At 41.6% G+C, this 27,061-nt stretch overlaps 1 protein-coding gene across 4 annotated transcripts in view; it reads left to right on the plus strand.

The window, feature by feature from the left end:
- Positions 1-27,061, plus strand: part of ESR1 (estrogen receptor 1) — a 529,996-nt gene that overhangs the window by 132,038 nt on the left and 370,897 nt on the right. The window lies entirely within an intron of this gene.

Genomic DNA, 27,061 nt, shown 5'->3' on the forward strand with positions numbered 1-27,061 from the left:
GTAGAAAACACCTGGGACTAAATGAAGTCATCATTGATCATTAAATAACTACACATTTATTCAAAGTACTTTTCTCTTGGTTTGTCACTGACTTCATTTTTAGTTTCATGTACATTGACTTATCCCTCCTCTTACCATCAGTGAGTATGGTCCTCAAGAGTACATCTAGTTCCATGTCTCCCTTTGATTTCAGGAAAGGTCACACTTCAAAATGTTACCTGCATGACTACTCTCCAGGCAGCCAGTTCCATCACTTGGCAAGGCCTGTAGTGGCAGGAGGGGCAAGAGGATGAGCCAGGACAAAAAAGTAGGTGTTCAAAGGAAAACAGTCTGTCACACAGAGCAGACATAATCAAAATGCCAGAAGAGCTAACTGACCAAGATAAAGTCTAGGAAGTTCATGGTCCTGGAGGTTATAGCTCAGAGCAGGGAAAAAAGAGAAATGAAATCTGCAGAATATGGATGCTACAGGTCTGCTCATGCTGGGACATGGACAGCACCAGGATCGGGCAGGCTGAGAAAAGGCAGGCCCAGGAGTCTGATCTAGCCAGAAGATGTGCTGATTTTTTTTATGATCTGGACAGCGAGGGTTGTGGTCGGGAAACCAGTTAGTATCAGTGTGGACATCTGAGTACCTTACATCCCAAAGGGGAGAGAGAGTGAAGAGTATAAGGGCTGGATGGGCCACTGTGATTGCAAGTAGAACGGTTCAGTGCTTGGAGGCAGGGAAGAACAGGTAATGCAAGTTGAAGGAAAAAGGCTAGGTCAGAGGTGATCTGGCAGCAGGGATTGGAAACATTAGTTGGATGCCTGGAGAACGTGGGTAGATGGTGGTAGAGACTAGATTACAGAATAGGTAGGGCCTGGGTTACAAGAGGCTAGCACTAGCTGTGAGAAACTATGGTACTGAAATATCAGGGAGATGAGGTCTGGGAATTCAGTTCAGAGTGGAAGGGATTTGTGGGCATTATCAATGGTTCTTGCAGCAATTTTACAATGAGAGATTCCAAAGCAAAGATGGTCTGTTCTCTGCCATTAGTATGAACAGACAAGGGCTGGCAGGACTATTTGGCAACCAAGGGAACCACAGAGGTGTGGCTCCTGGGTGGCTATTAACTACAGGAAAAAGAGCAACAAGTTCTTACGTACACAGATGTAGGGAGAAACAAGTTATGTTCAGGAGGCTGGCCACGGATGAGGTTGGTTGGAGAAGGAATTTGTTATAGAGGAGAAAAAAGGAGTTGGGTTGATGGAATGGTCTAGCAGGAGGGTATTCAAGTTTTATGTGATGGGCACAAAGGCCCCAAATGGTTTTTTGAGGACAAGAATGGCACCAAGAAAGGTTAATGCAGGTTTGTGTGGAATCCAGCTTTGAGTATGAAAAAGTCAGAGGGGCATGTCCAGCACTGTGGTGGATTTTAATATATATTTTTTCCAGTTCCAAATAAGGACATGAGTTAGGATGGCAGGTCACTGGGTGATGCAAGTGGTTTGCACTGGACTACTAACCCAAAGGTTGGTGGTTCAAACCCACGCAACAGTGCTGCGGAAGAAAGATCTTGTGATCTGCTTCCATAAAGATAACAGCCAAGAAAACCCTACGGCGTTCAGTTCTACTCTGTAACACATGGGGTTGTCATGAGTCAAAATTGGCTCTACGGCAATGGGTTTGACTTTTTTCTTTTTTGCTAGGACCGTGGTTGTGGAAATTGGGAAGAAGAGGTTAAAATTAGCAATTAGGTATTTCACTGGACACAAACGCTGAATTTTGATGCTCCAAAGAGCAAGCGTTTATGGTTGGAAAAGTGCTAATGTAAGAGTCAGCGTGTGAAGACCAGGAATCACAATAGGGAAACAGAAGTCGGAATGACTGACTCCGAGAAAGGGCAACTGTGGGCGTGTAGATGTGCAATGGACTGTGTAAAACTGGAAGTTCACAACCTGGCCCCTACTCAAGACAGAATTCGTTCCTGGCCTAAGTCCCCCCGCCGCCACAAGTAACACAATTTCTTATTTTATTTTATTTTTGTTGTTGTTATTGAGAATATACACAGCAGAACATACAAAATTCAGCCATTTCTGCATGTCCTATTCAGTGACATTGATCACATTCTTCAGGTTTTTCCACCATTCTTACCCTTCTTTTCAGAATTGTCCCTCCCCTGTTAACATAAACTCACTGCCCCCTAAGGTTCCTGTCTAATCTTTTGAGTTGTTGTTATCACTTTGATCCCATAAAGATATATCTTAAAAGAGGACAATGCTCAAGGCAGACATTCGTTACTAGTGAAGCTAAATTGCTGTTTGGTTTAAGAAGACTTTATGGAATATGTTTGGTTTAAGGTTTAAAGATTATCTCAGGCCAGTAGTTTCAGAGGTTCATCCATTGGCCTAAGTTTTAAAAAAAGTTTCTATTTTTCTCAGAAAAATCACTGACAATCCTTGTTCTTAAATTCTTCCTTTTTGGTCACACAAGTTCTCATGGTTAAGCCCATTTCTTTCTGCTCTGTGCACAGAGTAGAATAGCAAGCACAGTGCTGTACACTGTTACGGAAAACCTTAGTCTTTTTTTTTCTTTTAGTTTTGGCAGTTCTCTTTTCCTTATTAAAAAGAAAAACCTGTTGCCATTGAGTTGATTCCGACTCATAGCGACCCCATAGTACAGAGTAGGCCTGTCCCATAGGGTTTCCAAGGAGTGGCTGGTGTATTTGAACTGCCAACCTTTTGGTTAGCAGCCAAGCACTTAACTGCTGTACCACGAGGTCTCCCCTTTCCTCATAGGTTTGATTATCTAACCCAGTGGTTTGCTACCTGGCAGCACATTAGAATCATGCTGGGGAATTTTAAAAAACATCTATGGCTAACTCCCCTACAATTCTGGTGGGATGGGACCTAGACATGGACATTATTTAAAAGCTCTTGTCATGAATCTAAGGTATAGCCGGGGCGGGGGGAACCACTGGCCTTTCAAGTCTTCTATGTACTTCCAAAAAGCTGGAGCCCGGATTTAGGCAGAATTCAGATGACGGTGAGGCTTGTGTTTGGTGTCATGGATTCTTAATGTTCAGTCCATTCAGTAGGTCCTGGGATAGCACTGGGTACTGAAATCCTGGGCTGAAGCCGCTGACCCAAGTTCAGCCTAGAACCTTTTACAGCCTTGAAAGTATTTTTGCTCCCTTGTCCGTACAATCGTAGTGCTGTAGAAAATTCCAGCTAGGCATTGCCTCGAAATTTTTTAAACCCGGTTTTTAATCAAAATGTAGCAAAACCAAAAAACCAAAGCCACTAATGCTGAATTGATTCAGACTTATAGTGACCCCGTAGGGTTTCTAAGGCTGTAGTCTCTATGAAGCAGACTGCCACATCTTTCTCCCTCACAGCCGCTGGCCCGCTGACCTTTCGCTTTAACCATTGTTCCACCAGAGCTCCTTAAAATGTAGCAGAGAGTCATTAAATATAAATGGTTTTCAAATATGAAGTTCAGATTTTGGTCCTCACTGTTGCAGGATGTGAATACTAACGAAATTCAATCTCTATTTCTTTTTTTATTGCTTTTCAAATCATACATTTCTTTTAGAACTTGCTTTGACGTGCCTTTTATAAGTGGAGGAGTCCTTGAAGATTATTTTAACAGAACCCCTTAACTTTCTAGATGATGAAACTGAGACTCAAAGAGATTGGGTGACTTATCCTAAGTTAAACAGCTAGTTAGGGACAGAGAAATGGCCCCCAGAACCCTGATTTTTGGACACCCTATCCAGCCTTCTTCCTCCTACATCCTGCCTCTTCTCTGTTTCCATTCTTTTGTGTTTTCAGTTTTTCAACTACTCTCAACACTTATTTGCTAGCTGCTGTACACCCAACCACCACTCATCTGTCAGTATTGCATTGGGCAAATCTGCTGCAAAAGACCTCTTTAAAGTATTAAAAAGCGACAATGTCGCTGTGAGGACTAAAGTGCAACTGACCCAAGCCCTGGTATTTTCAGTCTTTTCATATGTTTGCAAAAGCTGGACAATGAGTAAGGAAGACCGAAGAAGAATTGATGTCTTTGAATTATGGTCTTGGTGAAGAATACTGACTATACTACGGACTGCTAGAACCAACAAATCTGTCCTGGAAGAAGTACAGCCAGAATGCTCCTTAGACGCAAGGATGGCAAGACTTCATCTCACATATTTTGGGCATGTTATCAGAAGGACCCAGCCCTTGGAGAAGGACATCATGCGAAAAGGAAGAAGACCCTCAATGAGATGGATTGACACAATGGCTGCAGCAATGGGCTCAAATATAGCAATGATTGTGAGCATGGCGCAGGACCAGGCAGTGTTTCATTCTGTAGTACATGGGGTCGCTATGAGTTGGAACTGACCCAATGGCACCTAACAATGACAGCAACAGCAACAGTACACCCGAACTGTGTAGCAGACAGGTCAGAATGACTTTAACATTTTATTTAATGGAACAGAATAAAATAACTTTCTAATAAACAATGACAAATATTTGTTAAACAACACTGTGCAAAAGATACATTTTCAGGATAAGACATATTTTCCAAATTAAATTTTTAGTGGGAGGAACAGAGTTCTTAAGAGTAGCTAGTATAACTGATTTTATTGTTACTCTGCTTTTCTGCAAAAAAAGAAAAAGTAGAGCACAAAGGGAGGTAAGTAGCACAGAGGAAATAATAACAACTAAAGGGTAATTGTAAAGAAGAGAGAGATACGGGCAAAGTTCTTTGTTAACGTGATCTTCTGTGGAAATGCATATGACAGTGATGTAAATAATGGAATTATGAAAAGTTGTGATTATTTGGTTCAAGTATTCTGTTTTTAAAAATAAGGACTTCAAATTTTTACTTGTGTCAAAAAGTCAGTCAGGAGTCCCCCGGGTGATGAAAATGCCCAATGAGCTCAGCTGCTAACCGAAAGTTTGGAAGTTTGAGTTTACCCAGCAGTGCCTCAGAAGAAAGGCCTGGCAGTCGACTTCTGAAAAATCAGCCGTTGGAAACGCAGTGGAGCTCAGATCTACTCTGACACACCTGGGGCCACCTTGAGTCAGGACCGATTCGACAGCAGCCGGTAAAAAGTCAAGCAACAACCTGATGGAGATGGGACTCAGTTCTGAGTCCTTATCCTTCCTGTTTGGGATATGAAAGAAAGAGAGGAAGAAAGAAAGGAAGGATATCAGAAAGGAAGAGAGAGAAGAAAGGAATTACCAGTTAGTTTCTGTTTATGAAAGTAGGTGTACATTTATGGAGCAATATGAACAACACCGAAGATGTTGAAGACTACCAACAGACAGGCATTGTGTATATTTTTGTAATCTGACTTCTTCACTTACATAAGATGGGGAGCCCTTATGCTATTAACCATTTTTAAAGAAATTAGAATTGTATGATAATTCAACGTTATAGTTAGATAATTATTTATTCAGCCATTTTTTCATGATCAGATCTTTGTTTTAGTTTACTTCCAAGCTTTTGCCAAGTGATGCTACAGTGAACATCTGTTTATCTTGGTGTGTATCTTGGATTAGTAATTTAAGGTAAATATATTTAAAGGTATAAATATGTGTAAGACTCTTAATACATACCTCCACATTTCCCTCCATAAATGTGTTCATTTCACCACTCATTATTCTGGCTACCTCCTGTAAACCCAGCTCCTCTGGGGTTATGGCTTTCCTCCACGAATCTGATCATTTAAATCCCGAAAGCGTGTGCATGAATGGAAAATTAAGTCCTGACCAAATCTGCAAAAACATCCAGGGTAAATCAAATTCAACCGAAATATTAAAAAAAAACCTTTTACCTCAGCCTCACCTTGTCCACGCTCTTTCCAATATCCCACATCCATTTATTGAAACTGAAGATAAAACTTAACCTTATTTTGTGTTATACTTGAGATTCTTAAGCTAGTGGTTTGTTGAGGTGGGTTTTATTTGTAGCCTGATGCGCCCCACCCCCTCCAGTACCTGGGCCTTCATGTGTCAGTCAGCAGCACCTACCCCTCACCATGACTGAGTTCCCCAAGGCCACCACAACAACTTGCACTGCTGTTCCCAGCACAAGTTGCTGGGCTGAGGGCGCAGGTAGCGGTGACATCCAGTCTCAATCTGCCCCCTAAGCATCTTACAGCCGGGCTAAGTGTGCCTGGAAAAAGGAGTACTTTCTGCCAGTTTCCACAAAGTCCCCATAGGGGTCAGTAGCAGCCCTGCATCCACCTCTCCCTCTGCCTTCGAGAAGCCAGCTAGTGGGCTGGCTGGCTGGAGAAGCACGGACAATTCCTTGCCAGGAACCAGGCTCTTAAAACGCCATTGGTCTCTGTAGGACAAGACATTCAGGGAAATGGTCTCGAGGCTGCAGGAACCTTGTAAGGCCTGTGTGTGGAGAATAACCTCAATGTGGTTGATTCCAGAGCAGTCGAGCAGGAAGTGGTCTTAGAACTTATGTCTGTGTCTGTTTAGGAAATAGTTTCATATTTCATACCTCATTTTTCATAGAAGATACACACCCACACTTACATACACACCCACACAAATGTATGTGTGAATTTAAATACACTTTATGTTTTAGATTTACAGAAAAATTGTAACGACAGCACACAGAGGTCCAGTACACCCCACACCCAGTTACTAATATCCCTATTAATCTCTCTTAGTCACCTCTTAAACTAGTGTGGTACATTTGTTATAATTAATGGACTCATACTGGTATGTTATGATTAACAAAAGTTCATACTTTATTCCAGTTTTAGTAGTTTTTACCTAATGTCCTTTCTATTTCAGTATCCCATCCAGGGTACCACATTACGTTTAGTTGTCATATCTCTTTAGGTTCTTCTTGGCTGTGAGTTTCTCAGTCTTCCCTTGTTTTTGATGACCTTGACAGCTTTGAGCGGTCCTGGTCAGGTATTTTGGAAACCCTGGTGGCGTAGTGGTTAACTGCTATGGCTGCTAACCAAAGGGTTGGCAGTTCAAATCTGCCAGGCGCTCCTTGGAAGCTCTATGGGGCAGTTCTACTCTGTCCTATAGGGTCGCTATGAGTCGGAATCGACTCAGCGGCACTGGGGGTGGGTCAGGTATCTTGTAGGATGTACCTCAATTGGTATCTGTCTGACATCTTTCTCGTGATTAGGCCAGAGTTATGGGTTTTGGGGAAGGAACACCATAGAAGTGAAGTGCCATTTCTATCACATCAAGGGTAAGGAGCCCTGGTGGTGCAGTGGGTAAGGGCTCAGGTGCTAACCGAAAGGTTGGCAGTTCAAACCTACCAGCTGCTCCACGGGAGAAAAGACTTGACGATCTGCTCCAGTAAAGATTTTAAAAAAACCCAAAACTGGAGTCGATCCCGACTCATAGTGACCCTATAGGACACAGTAGAACTGCCCCATAGAGTTACCAAGGAGCGCCTGGTAGATTCAAACCGCTGACCTCTTGGTTAGCAGCCGTAGCACTTAACCACTATGCCACCAGTAAATATTACGGCCTAGGAAACCCTATGGGGCAGTTCTACTCTATCCTATAGGGTTACTATGAGTTGGAGTCAACTTGATGGCACACAGCAACAATATATCAAGGGTACGTACTATCAACACAATTTATGACTGTTGATGTTGATCTTGATCACCTGGCCAAGGTTGTTTTTCAGGTTTCTCTACTGTAAAGTTAGTCTTTTTCCCTCCCTTTGCTATACTGCACTCTTTAAAAGGAAGTCACCATGCATAGCTCACATTGACTGAGTGGGAAGTTAGGCTCCCCCTCCTTGAAGGTGGAGTATGTACATCAATTATTGCAATTCTTCTGCATGGGAGATTTGTCTACTCCCCTCCCCTCATTTACTTATTCAATCATTTATTTCTATCAGTATGGACTATTTATGGGTATTTATTTTACGTTCTGGTTTATAATCTAACACTACTTTATTTTGCTGCTCAAATTGTTCCAACTTTGGGAGACAATATATTTTTAGATATAAAAACACCCCATCAAATAATTAAGTCAACTTTCCTAACAAGAGACAATATTGTTAAAATTATTCTCTTAATGGGTGTTATTTATACCGTTCTTCCATCAAATAAAATTCTACTGATTCCTTGTAGTCTAAAAATTAGTGTTTGTGTTCTCATGTGCTAAGATGAGGGGAAAAAAAAAAAAAACCAGATAGATTTCAAGGCTGCTTGAAGCAAGGGGTGACTCAGAGTTATAAGAGTTATAATACATAGGCTTCCTGTTCCCCTCTCCAAATCTCCCTGGTGGCCCATTGCTCTTGTGGTAAAGCTAAAACCCTCTGCAGGGCCTTCTTTTTACTACATGGTATAGACCCTGTGACTTCCCTTTCTAAGTTCCACTTGCTAGAAATTTTTTTAGTTCCTTTAAGCATATTATCTTTCCTACCAAGGGAATCTTGCATACCTTGGAGTTGGCCTCCTACTCATGACGACTCCGTGTGTTACCCAGGGAACCTGAGTTCCACAGGGTTTTCTTGGCTGTATTCTTTATGGGAGCAGTTCACCAGGCCTTTCTTCCACAGGGCTGCTGGGTGAGCTCTAATCACCAACCTTTTAGTTAGCAGCCAGTTGCAAACCACTTGTGCCACCCAGGCTCCTTTTTTTTTTTTGGTATATACTTTTTTTTTTTTTTGGAAGTTCCCTGTCAATATACTGCTGCAGCCACTTTTGAATGATCTCCAGCAAAATTTTGCTTAGGTGTGATATTAATGATATTGTTTGATAATTTCCAAATTTGGTTGGATCACCTTTCTTGGGACTAGGCATAAATATGGATCTCTTCCAGTTAGTTGGCCAGGCAACTGTTTTCCAAATTTCTTGGCATAGACGAGTGAGCACTTCCAGCACTGCATCCATTTGTTGAAACATCTCAATTGGTATTCTGTCAATTCCTGGAGCCTTGATTTTTGCCAATGCCTTCAAGGCAGCTTGTACTTATTCCTTGAGTACCATCAATTCCTGATCATATGCTATCTCCTGAAATAGTTGAACGTTGGCCAGTTCTTTTTGGTATAGTGACTTTGTGTATTCTTTCCATCTTCTTTTAATGCTTCCTGCATCGTGTAATATTTTCCCATGGAATCCTTCGATACTGCAACTCGAGGCCTGAGTTTTTTCTTCAATTCTTTCAGCTTGAGAAATGCTGAGTGTGTTCTTCCTTTTTGGTTTTCTACCTCCAGGTCTTTGCACGTGTCATTATAATACTTTGTCTTCTTGAGCTGCCCTTTGAAATATTCTGTTCAGCTCTTTTACTTCATCTTTTCTTCCTTTTGCTTTAGCTACTCGACATTCAAGGGCAAGTTTCAGAGTCTCTTCTACATCCATTTTGGTCTTTTCTTTCCTGTTTTTTTAGTGACCTCTTGCTTTTGTCATGGATGATGTCCTTGATATCATTCCAAAATGGCTACACCATTATATTGAAAGGGAACTGCCAAAAATTCAAGTCAGATTCAGAACAGGATGTGGAACCAGGGATATCACTGCTGATGTCAGATGGATCCTGGCTGAAAGCAGAGAATACCAGAAGGATGTTTACCTGTGTTTTATTGGCTATGCAAAGGCATTCGACTGTGTGGATCATAACAAATTATGGATAACATTGCAAAGAATGGGAATTCCAGAACACTTAATTGTGCTCTTGAGGAACCTTTACATAGATCAAGAGGCAGTTGTTCGGACTGAACAAGGGGATACTGATTGGCTTAAAGTCAGGAATGGTGTGGGCCAGCGTTGTATTCTTTCACCATACCTATTCAATCTGTATGCTGAACAAATAATCTGAGAAGCTGGACTATATGAAGAAGAATGGGGCATCAGGATTGGAGGAAGACTCATTAACACATCCTTGCTTGCTGAAAGTGAAGAGGACTTGAAGCACTTACTAATGAAGATCAAAGACCACAGCCTTCAGTATGGATTGCACCTCAACATAAAGAAAACAAAATTCCTCACAACTGGACCAATGAGCAACATCATGATAAACGGAGAAAAGATTGAAGTTGCCAAGGATTTCATTTTACTTGGATCCATGACCAACATCCATGGAAGCAGCAGTCGAGAAATCAAAAGACACATTGCATTGGGTAAATCTGCTGCAAAGGATCTCTTTAAAGTGTTGAAGAGCAAAGATGTCACCTTGAAGACTAAGGTGCACCCAACCCAAGCCATGGTATTTTCAATCGCATCATATGCATGTGAAACATGGACAATGAATAAGGAAGACTGAAGAAGAATTGATGCCTTTGAACTGTGGTATTGGCGAAGAATATTGAATATACCATGGACTGTCAAAAGAACAAATAAATCTGTCTTGGAAGAAGTGGGGCCAGAATGCTCCTTAAAAACAGGAGGCGAGACAGTGTCTTACATACTTTGGGCATGTTGTCAGGAGGGATCGGTCCCTGGAGAAGGACATCATGCTTGGGAAAGTACAGGGTCAGTGGAAAAGAGGAAGACCCTCAACGAGGTGGATTGACACAGTGGCTGCAACAATGAGCTCAAGCATAACAAGGATTTTAAGGATGGCACAGGACCGGGCAGTGTTTCGTTCTGTTGGGCATGGGGTCGCTTTGAGTCAGAACTGACTTGACAGCACCTAACAACAACAACAATAACAAGGACATAGCAGAAGCACCCCATAGGGTTTCCAAGGAAAGGCTGATGGATTTGAACTGCCAATCTTTTGGTTAGCAGCTGAGCTCTTAACCACTGTGCCACCAGGGCTCCTAAAGTAGGGCATTGGTTCTCAAACCTTAGCCTGCATCAATATCACCTGGAGGGCCTGTTAAAATAGATTCCTGAGCCCTACCCACCCCAGAGTTTCTGACTCATCAATTCTGGGTTAAGGAGCCCTGCGGGCACAATGGCTAAATGCTCGGCTGCTTTAGGGTTATAATCCAATCCACTTCAAGTCCACTAGCCAATCTGAGGGATTAAAATATGGCAGTCTACTTCCCTAAAGATTTACAATCTAGGCAACCCAAGGGACAGCTCTACCCTGTTCTTTAGGGTCACTATGAGTCTGAATCATCTGGAGGGCAAAGGGTTAGGTCTGGGGTAGGGCTCAATAATTTGCATTTCCAAGAAATTCTTAGGGATGCTAAGGCAGTTGCTCTGGGGACCATCCTTTGAGAAACTGGGATTAGAGGCATGCCTCTTTTATTATGCAGACGGTCCTGGGAAGGCCCATTAATGCCTCAATCTGATCATTTTCCTTGAAATGCCTATCTCCTGTGCCCTGAGGGACTGAGAGTTTGTTGGGAAGGTGAAGTCTCTTACGGGAAGTTTTAAAGATCCTAGGACAGTAAGGTGCCTATTGAATCTGTTTGCTGAGCAAATAATATGAGAAGCTGGACTATGTGAAGGAGAATGGGGCATCGGGATTGGAGGAAGACTCATTAAAAACTTGTGTTATGCAGATAACACAACCTTTCTTGCTGAAAGTGAAGAGGACTTGAAGCACTTACTGATGAAAATCAAAGACTGCAGCCTTCAGTATGGATTACACCTCAACACACAGAAAACAAAAATCCTCACAACTGGACCAATAAGCAACATCATGATTAACAGAGAAAAGACTGATGTTGTCAAGGATTTCATTTTTACTTGGATTCACAATCAACACCCATGGAAGCAGCAGTCAAGAAATCAAACAGACACATTGCATTGGGCAGATCTGCTGCAAAGGACCTCTTTAAAGTGCTGAAAAGCAAAGATGTCACCTTGAAGACTAAGGTGCACCTGACCCAAGCCACGGTGTTTTCAGTTGCCTAATATGCATGTGAAAGCTGGACAATTAATAAGGAAGACCTAAAAAGAATTGACACCTTCGAACTGTGGTGTTGGTGAAGAATATTGAATATACCATGGACTGCCAGAAGAATGAACAAATCTGCTTTGGAAGAAGTACAGCCAGAATGCTCCTTAGAAGCAAGGATGGCGAGACTACGTCTCACATACTTTGGACATGTTATTCAGGAGGGACCAGTCCCTGGAGAAGGACATCATGCTTGGTAAAATAGAGGGTCAGCAAAAAAGAGGAAGACCCTCAATGGGATAGATTGACACAGTGACTGCAACAATGGGTTTAAGAATAGCAACAATTGTGAGGATGGTGCAGGACTGGGCAGTGTTTCATTCTATTGTATATAGGGTCCCTATCAGTTGGAACCAACTGGACGGCACCTAACAATGAGGACAAAAAGGAAACCCTGGTTGTATAGTGGTTAAAAGCTATGGATCCTAACTAAAAGGCCAGCAGTTCAAATCTACCAGGTGCTCTTTGGAAACCCTATGGGGCAGTTCTACTCTGTCCTGTAGGATCACTATGAGTTGGAATCAACTTGACAGCAACAGTTTTTTTTTTTTTTTTTTTAGATGAAAAATGGATTGCTGTTGGTAAAGACTTGGCTACCTAGGAGGTAGACACAAAAATGACAAAAACAGGAATTTCTACCTATTTGTAGTGAGAGATGAAACAATGATTCTAGGTCTCCTTCTGCCTCTCAGTCTGGCCTAATTCCCTTTGGGGAAACCGCTTAACCTATCAGGGCCTCAGTTTCCCCATCTATACTAAGAAGGCTTTATGACTAATAAGGCAATTCTGAAATTTTCTTTGGTGGCACACTTGTATGATAAGATTTGTTGAGGTATGTGGTTCAAGTTCTTTGTTATCTGATGATGTATTTGTGTTTGGTGTGAGGCAGGGGTTAGTCTTTTTATACTCACGTTTTCTTAAATGGGAGGGAAATCATAGTGCAGTAGGACCTACAGAGAACTGGGCTGTGAGGAAATGTCAAGCTTCTGGAAGTGGGTATCCTTCATGTGAATGGGCAATGGGAAAAGAAAAGAACAGAGACCTGCTGTCTAGATGACCACTACGGTGTGCTCCATCATGGAGAAGGTCCGGGACCAGGCAACTTTTGTTCTGTTATACATAAGCTTACCATGAGTCAGAGCCAACTGGGCAGCAACTAACAACAGCAAGGTCCTCTTCGGCCTGTGACCCTAGCATCCTGTGGTTGCCTGGCTTGTCCTCACAGTATGCTCACAATACTCCTGGCTTTGACATAAGTTCAACATTAAAGTCACACTTATGGGTGCTCCTTATCACAACTGCTAGAGAAGTGGCTGGTCCTGGTTTCTGTTTACAGATAAAAGTTTTCTTGATGCTAGCAAGGCTAGGACCAACTTCTAAAGTCAAATGTCCTCTCTAATCCTGTGCCCTCCACTCTCCACTCTCTCCTCCAGCAAAAGGCTGAGCTTCCTGCCCTGACCCAGTTCCAGGTGGGAGCTGTGTGGGGGAAGGGCCATCCCCAGGAGTGGAGACCTGGTGGAGTCTGATGCTCTCTAACTGAACTTGCTCTTTCCTCATTTCATCCTCGCTGGCCTTGATCTGGAGCATAATCGATGAAAAGAACATGCTCATTTTCTCCCAATTTGGTGTTTTTAAACAACAAACAACTGCTTATATACACAAATACTGCTGAAAGAGACCTTTGGTTTTATACAAGGTTACAAAGTGAACCTCTTAGAGGGTCTTTGGTTGAACAGCTTAGTTTGAAAGTCTAATGTGCGATACGAAGAATTATGAAGACATTCTGGTAGGTATCAAGTGTGTCCGTGAAAAGAAATAGGAGATAAATCGACTTGCCTGGCTCAGCAAATTTCATTTCAGTTAGTCTGAACTATCAGTTAGGGGGTATATTTGTTCTGCTTGTTGAACATGGTGTGGGAAAGGCAGCATGAGAGGCTTCAGTTCCTTGAATATACATGTGACCATCATGCTTGGTAAAGCAGAGGGTCAGTGAAAAAGAGAAAGGCCCTCAATGAGATGGCCTGACACAGTGGCTCCAACAATGGGCTCAGACGTAGCAACGTTTGTGAGGATGGTGCAGGAGCTGGCAGTGTTTGGTTCTGTTGTACACAGGGTCGCTATGAGTTGGAACTGACTTGACGACACCTAACAACGACAACATTATTCTGGAAAGCCGGACTCACGGAATATAAAGTGTTCACTGTGTCTTTAAATTTATTCTGTGGGGCCAGTTGTTTCCGTGAATGATATATAAAGCAAATCTCAGCACTTTCTGCTCATTCCCAGGAATAAAGCGCCTCAAAAAAAAAAAAAAAAATTGTTATTGAGTCGACTTTGACTCATAGAAACCCGACATGTACTTCATAGGGTTTTCAGTGGCTGATTTTTTGGAAGTGGATTGCCAGGCCTTTTTTCTGAGACCTCTCTAGGCAGACTTGAGCCTCCAACCTTTTGGTTAGTAGCTTAGCAAGTAACCATTTGCATCACCTAGGGGCCCCTAAAAGCACCTGTAAAACCAAAAAAAGCCAAATCTGTTGGTGTCGAGTGGAGTCCAACTCCTAGAAACCCTAGTAGGACAGAGTAAAACTGCCTCATAGGGTTTCTAAGGCTGACGTCCTTACAGAAGCAGACTGCCACAGCTTTCTCCTGTGGAGGGACCCGTGGATTCGAACCACCAACCTTTTGGTTTGCAGCTGAGCATTTTAACCACTGCACCACCAGGGCTTCTAAATGTGCTTCTAGTCACTAATTAATATCACCCAATGTAAATATCAAAGCATGTAAGCTTCATTCTCTGTGGCATTTCCTCCTCTTTCCCGGTGCAGGCCTGATATGAGCTTGCCGCCTGAGTGATAGAGGGGGCCCAGATGGCTTCTCTTTCCTCTTTTCACATTTATTCCTCTGTGTGCATTGGAACCTGAATTTCTGACCTCTACAGGGTTGAAGAAGATGAGGTCAGGAGGAAGGACAGGGGTAGGAAATATTGTGGTGAGTGGGCCAGGCAGGTGTTGGAGCTGCCCCCCTCCTGGGGGCCCTTTGGGTTCACCCCCTATCCTGTAGTCCTGGGAATCTTTCCCCTGCAGGTCCCTGGATGCAGCTAGAACCACATTCTCTGGCTGGCGACTGTGGCCCCTCCTCAACCTTTGGGAATTAGGCAATGCTCTTCCTATCAAGGTCTCCTTTCCCCTAGGACTGGGCTGAAGTTAAACCTACACGGGTTCTCTCTTGTACGTGGTCCACAGCAGCTCCATCCTTTGCCTCCACAAACTTGGGGAGCACATTTCAATCCCAGCACAACCATCTTCTTTTGTTTGCCATTGGAGCAGTAGGCAAGAGTTCTCTTATTCCTAAAATTTCCAGGTGGGTCAGAGACACAAGGCTACTGTGTCTGTGAGCTCTTAGTGAACACTTACTGATTTTTCTGGGGTTTAGTTGAGGCCCCTGTCCCTGGGCTCGAGATGTTGGTCCAATATTGTGACTAACAAAATGGTTTTACTTTAATATTCTGTTTGTATATATGACCACATTTGACCAATAAAATGTGGTACAGCTTTTTCAACCTTTTGAGCATCAGATCACTTAACTCAGTTAACAAAAAGACTGAAATAATGAGGTCAATCTTTCTACAACCCAGGCTTCTCCATTGTGTGGTCCTGAATAGATTCCTAACTTGGTCTCCACCTTCAAGGAGTTTATAATTGTATTTGTCAAATTAGTCTTACAATTGAAATTTCTGGAAGTCAATAAGACTGTATAAAGTTAGATATTATGAGATTTCCCACCATAGCCATATAAGCAGAATGCTGTTAATGATCACGAAGAGCTTGTGTTGACTGAATAGAACTGTTACATCTGGGCATGAACAGGGAGCCCCTCAAGGCTAGCTGGCCTGTGGCTGGATGTGCAGTGTTAGGGGGCCCTTGGCTCCACCCTAATCATAGTTCTTGACTTTATCCACTGTTGAGTGAATCTGTGGTCACCGGGCCACGTTGTTACAGAGTTCCTGAGGGTCATTAAGAGGAGCAAGTCTATGACTCAGTAATCTCACCAACAACCTATCTGGAGCCTTTAAGACAGGCTGGGGGCTTCTGGTAACACATGGCTTCAGAGTATCCGCCAGACAGAACATGTCTTCTCGCGCTGTACTCCTTGTTGCATATTTCAGATAGGAATAATCACTTTTTTTTTTTAAGTGCTATATGAGCCAGAACAACAGGTAAAATGTTGAAAAACCTTTTATCTACATGAAGCTAGACAACAGATTTGAGTCATTTTATTTACTTATTCATTCTCTTCTAATATATTTAAACCAGTTGCTGTCGAATCAATTCCGAGTCATGGTAACCATGTGTATTTTAGTGTAGAACTGTGCTCCACAGGGTTGTCAGTGACTGATTTTTCAGAAGTAGGTTGCCAGGCCTTTCTTCCGAGGCACCAATGGCTGGATTTGAACTGCTAACCTTTGGTTAGTAGCTGAGTATTTAACCACTTGCGCCACCTAGGGATCCCTTCCAGTATATTTATTGAGCAACAAATATGTGCTAGGGGCCTGCAAGGATCTCACAGTCTAGTAAGAAACAATATGTGTAATTCAAAGTGATAAGTCTCATAATAGCAGATTGTTTACTCACTCCCCATGGAGAAAATAAATCTATTTGAAGTTGTTAATTTTAGATCCATGTACTTGTAACAAAAATATATTTTAAAAAATATTAGGGGGATTAGAATACTGTCATGATAGGCTGCTTAATTTTCTCCTTGGCTTCTAATATAGATCATAGAGTGTATATAACTGTGGAAAGGAGTCTTAGTATAAACTCTCATTTGATTTCTATGCTATGGGTCAGAAGACTGATAAATAAATAACTAGGGTATATCCTGATACAAAAGCAACTATTTGGCTTCCTTTGAAAAAGGTAAAAAATTAGTCATAAGTACAAAATCTCTTTTTTCTGTTAAAAATACCTTGAAGGTCACAATCATTGTTTTGCTGTCTCTTATTGGAACCTGTTGGGTTTCCGCACTTGCCAAACCTCGTGGTTTATAAAGCCAAAGATCAAACCTGTTGCTGTGGAGTTGATTCCGACTCATAGCGACCCTATAGGACAGAGTAGAACAGCCCCATAGAGCTTCCAAGGATCCCCTGGTGGATTTGAACTGCCGACCCTTTGGTTAGCAGCTGTAGCACTTAACCACTACGCAACCAGATAATGTAAATGGAAAGACTAAAAGATACGGCTAAGGAAAGTTGGGTGATTTGTGCTTTCAACTTTACAGATTATTTCGTACATAAAGGAATTCCATATTAGAGGATGAGTACATTGGCCTTTTGAGACAGAATCAGCTCTAGGGGAGGGGGCTTCTTTGTCAGTAGCCCCAGGCATTCCTTCACATTCACAATTATTCCTTTTTTTTTTTTTTTTTAAGGTGCTGTATTTGTAAACTCATACAATTTAGTAGATTTAAATTCAAATTATATGGATAAGTAAGTAAGACTAAGTGAATTCTCTTCTCAGGAATCATGATGGAAGGCTGATAGCTCATTTCTTCATGTTCTATAAGGCAAGCCGTTTTTTTGAACACAAGTTATCTCAGTGTTTTCAACTTAATGTTCTCAAACACCTTCCCATTTCTGATTAGGGAACGTGGAAGCAGTTTTGTGTTTTCCAAAGATTTGGGGATTTTTAAGACTCTAGGAACAGCCCATTGAGCCACCAAGCTTATGTTTTAATTTGACCCATACTGAGCATGGCCCACCCTCAAAGGACAAAGAATGCAGTATCCACACTGAAACACTGGGCGGCAGGGTGGAAAGAATGATCTAGAGATCCTGACTGTAGTCCAGTTCCTCCAGCCACGTGACCTTAGGCCAGTCTCCTGTAACTTTCAGAGCCTCAGTTTCTGTAAATGCACAATGAAGAGACTGGACTCAGCAATTCCAAAAGGGACCATTGATACTAATAGTCTATAACGTGATAAGAAATCTGAGTTGTTCTAGAAAATATGAATCTGCATCTAAATTTTCCTCCAAGCTCTGGGTTCTAAATTCCAGCCATAATAGTCCATCTTTTTGAGGAAATAAGTTAAAAATGTAAATATAATGTATCTGGAAGGGGTTTAAACATTTATTATTCATATAGTATTTGTTAGAGGTGATCTACGTATCAAACATTATAGTTAGTGGGCAATGGACTCAAGACTCCGAAAAAGGTGGTCCCTGTGTGCCTTTTTTGAATTTACAGTCCAGTGCGGGATACAGAGAAATAAACAGGAAATTACAAGAGTTTGATAAGAGCTGTTGGCTAGGATGTTTAGGGAACTATGGACTTGCATAGGAGAGACACCCAATAAGAAATCAAAGAAGGCTTCCAGGTGGCTATGGTGTTTTAAGGGAGACTTGAAGGAAGGTTAGGAGTATGTTAGAGTAAAAAAGGGCCAGAGAAGGATTCTAGGTAGAGTGTATTGCTTACGTGATTATTCCCATCCAGAGCGGGTCCGTAGGGTTTGAGAAACTTTGGAAGTAATTCAGTTTGCAGGAGCATATTACCTGAGTGAGAGTAGGGTGTTGGGGAGGAGGAAATTGAGAAACGAGGAGAATAATTGAAGTTCCTTTGCTTTTGAGATAGATGACTCTTCCTGCAGTTGGAGAAGGGAGAGTGGAAGAAAAAGGCTGGAGATAGTGATCTTAGGAGAGAAAACGGTGGGTGGCCCAAAAATAAGAAGGATAAGAAAAGGGAGTAGACTCCAGAGAGATCATGGAGATAGAAACATAAAAGACTTGGTCATGGACCAAATATATGGAGTGAGGGGGGTGAGGGCTGAGCACCGGAGATTTTGACTTGCACACGTGAATGGCAATGTCATTTCCTGAGACAGGAAACAGGAACAAGTTCTGGGAAAAAATGACAAGTAGAACTTCAAATGCCTAGTATGTGTGGGTGCTCAATAAATACTTGTTGAATGAATGAAGTAAAAATGCCCAATAGGTATCTGGAAATGTCATCTCCCAGCCAGGAAAGTTGAATCACCTTTCCTTGGAATGGGTACAAATATGGATCTCTTCTAGTCAGCTGGCCAGGTAGCTGTCTTCCAAATTTCTTGGCATAGACAAGTGAGTGCTTCCAGTACCGCATCCCTTTGTTGAAACATCTCAGTTGGTATTCCGTCAATTCCTGGAGCCTTCTTTCTTGCCCGTGCCTTCAGTGCAGCTGGGGCCTCTTCGTTGAGTACCATCAGCTCTTGATCATATGCTACCTCCTGAAATGGTTGGAAGTTGACTATTTTTGGTACAGTGACTCGGTGTGTTCCTTCTATCTTCTTTTGATGCTTCCTGCATCATTCAGTATTTTGCCTATAGAATCCTTCACTATTGCAACATGAGGCTTGAATTTTTTCTTCAGTTCTTTTAGCTTGAGAAATGCTGAACATGTTCTTCCCTTTTGGTTTTCTACCTCCAGGCCTTCACACATTTCATTATAATAATTTACTTGGTTTTCTCAAGCTGCCCTTTGAAAATCTTCTGTCCAGCTCTTTTACTTGATTATTTCTTCCTTTCGCTTTAGCTACTCGACATTCCAGAGCAAGTTTCAACGTCTTTTCTGACACCCATTTTGGTCTTTTCTTTCTTTCCTGTCTTTTTAATGACCTCTTGATTTCTTCATGCATGATGTCTTTGATGTCATTCCACAACTTGTCTGGTCTTTGGTCATTGGTGTTCAACATGTTAAATGTATTCTTGAGATGATATCTAAATTCAGGTGGGATATACTTAAGATCATACTTTGGCTCTCACGGACTTGTTCTAATTTTCTTCAAATCCAACTTGAACTTGCATATGAGCAATTGATGGTCTGTTCCATAGTCGGCCTCTGGCCTTGTTCTGACTGATGATACTGAGCTTTTCCATCATCTCTTTCCACAGATGTAGTAGATTTGATTCCTGTATATTCCATCTGGCAAGGTCCACATGTAGTACCATTGCTGATTATGTTATTGAAAAACCATATTTGCAATGAAGAAGTCATTGGTCTTGCAAAATTCTGTCATGCGATCTCCAGCATCATTTCTATTACCAAGGCCATGTTTTCCAACTATTAACTCTTCTTTGTTTTCAACTTTTGCATTCCAATCACTAGTGATTATCAATGTATCTTGATTGCATGTTTGATCAATTTCAGACTGCAGAAGTTGGTAAAAATATTCAATTTCTTCATGTTTGGCCTTAGTTATTGGTATGTAAGTTTGAATAAAAGCTGTATTAACTGGTCTTCCTTGTAGGCTAATGGATATTATTCTATCACTGACAGGGTTGTACTTCGGGATAGATCTTGAAATATTCTTTTTGATGATGAATGCAATGCCATTTCTCTTCAATTTGCCATTCCTGGCATAGTAGATCATGTGATTGTACTTATTCTAAAGAAAGGTGATTCAATTAAAAAAAAGATTCAATAGAATGCGAAAATTATCGAACAATATCATTAATATCACACACAAGTAATATTTTGCTGAAGATCATTCAAAAGCAGGTGCAGCAGTAAATTGACAGGGAACTGCCAGAAATTCAAGCTGGATTCAGAAAAGGATGTGGAACAAGGGATATCATTGCTGATGTCAGATGGATCTTGGCTGAAAGCAGAGAATATCACAAAGATGTTTACCTCTGTTTTATTGACTATGCAAAGGCATTCCACTGTGTGGATCATAACAAATTATGGATACCACTGGGAAGAATGGGAATTCCAGAACACTTAATTGTGCTCATGAGGAACCTATACTCAGGCCAAGATATAGTCATTCCAATAGAACATGGGGATAGACCGTGGTTTAAAGTCAAGAAAGGTGTGCATCAGGGTTGTATCCTTTTACCATACTTATTCGGTCTGTATGCTGAACAAATAATCTGAGAAGCTGGACTATATGAAGAAGAATGTAGCATCAAGATTAAAGGAAGACTCATTAACAACCTGTGATATGCAGATGACACAACCTTGCTTGCTGAAAGTGAAGAGGACTTGAAGCACTTACGAATGAAGATCAAAGACCACAGCCTTCAGTATGGACTGCACCTCAACATAAAGAAAACAAAAATCCTCACAACTGGACCAATAAGCAACATTATCATAAAAGCAGCAAATATTGAAGTTGTCAACGATTTCATTTTACTTGGAGCCACAATCAGCACCCATGGAAGCAGCAGTCAAGAAATCAAATGGCACATTACATTGGGCAAATCTGCTGCAAAAGATCTGTTTAAAGTGTCAGAAAGCAAAGATGTCACTTTAAGGACTAAGATGTGCCTGATTCAAGCCACGGTGTTTTCAATTGCCTCATGCATGCGAAGCTGTACAATGAATAAGGAAGACAGAAGGATTGGTGCCTTTGAATTATGGTGTTGGAGAAGAGTATTGAATATACCATGGACTGCCAGAAGAAGGAACAATTCTGTCTTGGAAGAAGTACAGCCAGAATGCTTATTAGAAGCAAGGGGGTGAGACTTATCTCATATACTTTGGGCATGTATCAGAAGTGACCAGTCCGTGGAGAAGGACATCAAGTTTGGTAAAGAAGAGGGAAGACCCTCAACAAGATGGATTGACATAGTAACTGCAACAATGGGCACAAGCATAACAAAGATTATGAGGATGGTGCATGACCAGGCAGTGTTTCTTTGTGTTGTACATAGGGTCACTATGAGTCAGAACCGACTTGATGGCACCTAACAGCAATAGCCAGGAAAGAGATGTTGGTTGGAGATTTTTATTCTGAAGTCTTCAATGTACAGATGAAATTTAATAGTCTGGGAGTGGTTGAGATCATTCAGGTGAGGAAGAAGAGAGGAGAAAAGAGTGCTGAACCCTGAGGAATACTAGTGGCTGAGTGGTTAAGCGCTTGGCTGCTAACCAAAAGGTAGGTGGTTTCGAATCTACCAGCTGCCCCGGGGAGAAAGATGTGGCGATCTGCTTCTGTAAAGATTACAGCCTTGGAAACCCTATGGGGCAGTTCTACTCTGTTCTACAGGATTGGTATGAGTTGGAATTGACTCGATGGTAATGAGTTTGGAGGGCAGGCAGAGGAAGATGAGCTCTTGCTATAGGCTGAGTAGGAGGGGCCACTAAGGTAGGAAAAAACGTTGAAGCCTAGGAATTAGACTCTGTGAAGGTAGAGATTTTCTGTTTGTTTACTGTTGGGTGTCCAACACTTGGAAGTGGTTCTGCTAAATAGTAGATAATCAGTCTTTTGAATGAATTGAGTGAATGAGTCATTAATTGGTAGGCTTATATAGGCATCATATGCTCTTATAGACTTAAGACAGAGAGTAGGATTGTTAATTGAGGGATTTGGGGGAAAGTAGGAGCAAAGGGCAAAGTCTGGCTAACTGGGGGATGGGTAGGGTGTCCTGGGTGCTTAGGGAGAGTGGGAAGGATCCCCAGTTACCCAGATAAGTTTGGTAATAAAACAGGAAGAAAGACCTAAAAGGGCTTAAGATGCACTCATCTTCCCTTTCAGCATTGGGCTAGGCCTGGCCAGGAAATTGGGTGTGGTTCTTGGTTGACTACATATGTGACAGGTGGGGTGTATGTGTGTGTGTGTGCGTGTGTGTGTGTATGTAAAGGCCCTTCTTAACATCAGATAGGGCTACTAGAATCAAAGTGAACTTAGGTTCTATCTGGATGTTGCTCTCCGTAGAGAAATAATACTCTAAGCTGGCAACGACATTCCTCAAGTAAACAAGAGATAAAGGGTGGAAGAGGGACACAATCTAACAATAGTTGGAATTCTTTTATTGCTTATGGCACTTACAGTGAAAGTACTTCCTAAATTGTCTTTCGCCACATGTAATATAGATAAATTGTATTAAAAGATCCTAATGTGTATTTAAAAATAGATTTTCAAAGAAAATGTAAGATGAAAATTACTAAATTCTATGAAGCTGGTGAATTGTATTTGAATCATTCATAGATTCATAATAAAGAGTAGCCATTTTGCCTCACAACCCAAATTCAAACTCTCTTCATCAACGCTGAGAAGCAGCATCTGAGGTCACGGGGTTTGTCAGAGTAAGGATCTTGGGCTTTATTCTTGGTTTACAAATCATGTCTTTTTTTTTTGGGGGGGGTGACAATGGGGAAGAAAAGGCTGTTTAGAAACATTTTAGAGAATATTGATGTCATTTGGCTTAGGTAGCATATGATCATGTTAAAAATCTGTTGGTTTCCATGAACAGTGGGTTAGTAAAAATCTGTGGCCTTTGGGGGACCACCTCCCAGGGAAAGGGGTATGATGGGGAGAAGGGCAGTGTGATTTGACCTGGTAAAACTGCATACCCAGCACCTGACTGGTTGTGTCATTGGTAGGAAGTGTGGTATAGGTGTAAGAGGTCATGGGCCACATTCTGGACCTGGTGGCAAAACAAATCTATAGTGATAAAAATCAGAACAGTGGTTTCCTGTATGGGGCTGGATTAATGAGAAGAAGACGAGAAGGATACTTTCTGGGGATGATAAAAATATTCTGTACCTTCTTTGGGACCATGCATTTGTATTGGAATTTCCATTGATCCAAACTCATCAAAGTGTACATGAAGGATATGTGCATTTCACCGTATATAAATATTACCTGAAAAACAAACAAATAAAAAAAACCAAAAACAAAAATCCAAGACCAGGTGAGAAAAGTCTAGGAGCTAAACGAAAACACTTAGAACAAATGACCAAACTATTTTTAAAATGGTCAGAAATTTTAAAACTATTTAAGTGAAAATTCTTCAGTATTCTTCCATTTTAGAGGAAAATTAATGGTATCAAGTAAACACTCAAAAACAAGTACCCAAACAAAACATTTATATTCAGTATAATGATCCATTTGAAGGTAGCTAAACCTCTGTGTCTGAGAATGAAGGAACCATGTCTAGCAGTAGAAGCTATTTTGGAGATATTTCCAAATCCATTGTCTTTCATGTTTCTGTTGGAGGGATAATGCTTTTGTAAATGTAAAAAGGTTTTAATGGAGCTAGAGAATTTTTTTAGAGAAGAAACTAAGTTTGGTCATAGTATGATGTGGTTATGTACTAAAAATTCAGAGCTCTCCTATGAATCATGCTGCCAAGAATTGCAGCCCTAATCCTCAAGATTGTATATATTTAAATTTTGACTTTATGGAATTATTCATTATGAAGATAGAAAGATAATCTTTTAGCAAAAACAGTTTTGAAAATGATGGCATGTTAAACAGAAAATCAGCTTTTGGAGATGGTTATTCATATAAATGTAATATTATTTGATCCTTTTAAGTATCTGGAACAAGAGATAGCATTGCTGATGTCAGACGGCTCCCGGTTGAAAGCAGAAAATACCACAAAGATGTTTACCTGTGTTTTATTGACTATGCAAAAGCATTTGACTGTGTGGATCATAATAAATTATGGATAACATTGCGAAGAATGGGAATTCCAGAACACTTAATTGTGCTCATGAGGAACCTGTACTTAGACCAAGAGGCAGTCTTTCAAACAGAACGAGAGGATACTGTGTGGTTTAAAATCAGGGAAGGTGTGCATCAGGGTTGTATTCTTTCACCATACTTATTCAATCTGTATGCTGAACGAATAATCCGAGACGCTGGGCTATATGAAGAACGGGGCATCAGGATTGGTGGAAGACTCATTAACAACCTGTGATGTGCAAATGACACAATGTTGTTTGCTGAAAGTGAAGAGGACTTGAAGCACTTACTGATGAAGATCAAAGACCATAGTCTTCAGTATGGATTGCACCTCAACATAAAGAAAACTAAAATCCTCATGACTGGACCAATAAACAACATCACGATAAATGGAGAAAATATTGAAGTTGTCAATGATTTAATTTTACTTGGATCCACAATCAATGCCCATGGTAAAAGCAGTCGAGAAATCAAACGACGTATTGCATTGGGCAAATCTGCTACAAACACTTTCTTTATAATGTTAAAAAGCAAAGATGTCACCTTGAGGACTAAGGTGTGCCTGACCTAAGCCATGTTATTTTCAGTGGCCTCATATGCATGCAAAAGCTGGACAATAATTAAGGAAGACCAAAGAATTGATGATTTTGAATTACGGTGTTGATGAAGGATGTTGAATATACCACAGACTGCCAAAAGAATGAACAAATCTGTCTTGGAAGAAGTTTAGCCAGAATGCTCTTTAGAAGCGAGAATGGTGAGACTTCGTTTCACCTGCTTTGGACTTGTTATCAGAAAGATCCAGTCCCTGGAGAAGGACATCATGCTTGGTAAAGTAGAGGGTCAGGGAAAAAGGAGAACACCCTCAATGAGATGGATTGACACAGTGGCTGCAACAATGGACAGGACTGGGCAGTGTTTCGTCTGTTGTACATAGGGTCACCGAGAGTTGGAACTGACTCGACAGCACCTAGCAACAACAACAAGAAGTATCTGGATTAATAAATTAGCAAATATTTGATGACCTAATATGACCAGGCCTTGTGGTAGGCGCTCAGAGAATTCCAGAACAACGTTATCCAGACTGTGTTCTCAAGGAGCTTCGTAACAGGATGAGGGGATTTAAATATACAAATAACTCTAATTCAAGGAAGAATATAATAAATGTATGAAGGATAAAAACAAGATACCATAGGAGTTCAAAGGAGAGGAAATTTGCTTGGAATAGGGGAAAAAGGAAGGTATCATGGATGAAGTGGCATTTGACCTGAGCCTAAAAAATGTGTGTGATTTCCCCTGATGGTCCAGGAAAGTGGCAGGGCTCTAAGGAATGTCATAAGTAGGAAAGAAAGTTTTGAGTGAAACATGACAAGTGTCTGGGTGGTGCAAATGGTTTCTCTTGGCTACTAACTCAAAGATTGGCGGTTCCAACCCACCCAGTGGCACTGTGAAAGGAAGGCCTGACAATCTGCTTCCATAAAGATTACATCCAAAAAAACTCTATGAAGCAGTTCTACTCTGTAACACATGGGGTCCCCATGAGTTGAAATAGACTCAATGGAAACGGATTTGGTTTTTGGTTTGAAGAGTATCTAGTTTTCTTTTGGTTGAAGTACAGGATGAGGAGCTAGACTAGAAAGGACAATTGTGTGCAGAGAGGAAAGCTTGAATGCTTGGGAAGCTATGAGCTGGGTTAAGGACGGAGCTGGGTAATGAAGAGATAGTTTCTGAGCAGTAAAAACCAAGGACATAAACAGGCAACAGGATGTGGGGTGGGAGAGGTTGGAGAAGAGAGGCTGAGTGATTCTTAGGAGGCTGTTACAATAGTAAGGGTAAAAAGGTAAGGAAGGACTGGAAGAGGGTGATAAAAGTGGAATGGCAAGGGAGGGTTGGTGAAGAGACTGCATAATTGGAATGGCCAGGAATTGGTCCCTGATCAGCCATGGAAGGTAAGGCAAAGAGGGTCGTCAAAGAAGACTAAGATTTATCCAGGTGGCTGGGGGGACAGAGATGTTCTTTGCAGAACTAGGGAAGTCAAGAAGAATACCATATTTGGGGGAGAGAGAAGAAGAGAAAATGAGGACTCCTGTTTTGAACAAGCCAGCAAGCCTTGCAGGTGGAACACCCAGAAGACTGCTGGAAGAGTGGGTTTGGTGATATGTTCAGAGGTGGCTAGAGAGATAGACTTTACCCTTCTTCACCTGGGAGTGCCAGGTGAGCCAGGGCAGGGGATGGGCATGTCCTCATGACAGTGCAGAGAGGGGAAAAGTGGGTGCTGCAAGCCACAACGTGAGGTTGCCTCCAGAGGTACCAGAGGAAACCGTGCTTAGTGCGGTGTCATTCCTACCAGTTAGCCATAAGCCTGGAGTCCCTGGAGGTGCAGGTGGTTAATAAGTTTAATTGCTAACTGAAAGGTTGGAGGTTCCAGTCCACCCAGAGACACCTTGGAAGAAAGGCCTGGTGATCTACTTCTGAAAATTTCAGCCATTGAAAACCCTCTGGAGAAGCATTTTTCTCTATGTTAAAGGAGAATGTTTGAAGGTTCTCCTTTCTTTCTCCCCTCCCCTCCCCTCCCCTCCCCTCCCCTCCCCTCCCCTCCCCTCCCCTCCCCGCTCTTCCTTTCCTTTCCTTTCCTTTCCTTTCCTTTCCTTTCCTTTCCTTTCCTTTCCTTTCCTTTCCTTTCCTTTCCTTTCCTTTCCTTTCCTTTCCTTTCCTTTCCTTTCCCTTCCTTTCCCTTCCTTTCCCTTCCTTTCCCTTCCTTTCCCTTCCTTTCCCTTCCTTTCCCTTCCTT

Source organism: Elephas maximus, chromosome 1 (assembly GCF_024166365.1).
Source record: "Elephas maximus indicus isolate mEleMax1 chromosome 1, mEleMax1 primary haplotype, whole genome shotgun sequence".
In the NCBI taxonomy this organism is placed as follows: Eukaryota; Metazoa; Chordata; class Mammalia; order Proboscidea; family Elephantidae; genus Elephas; species Elephas maximus.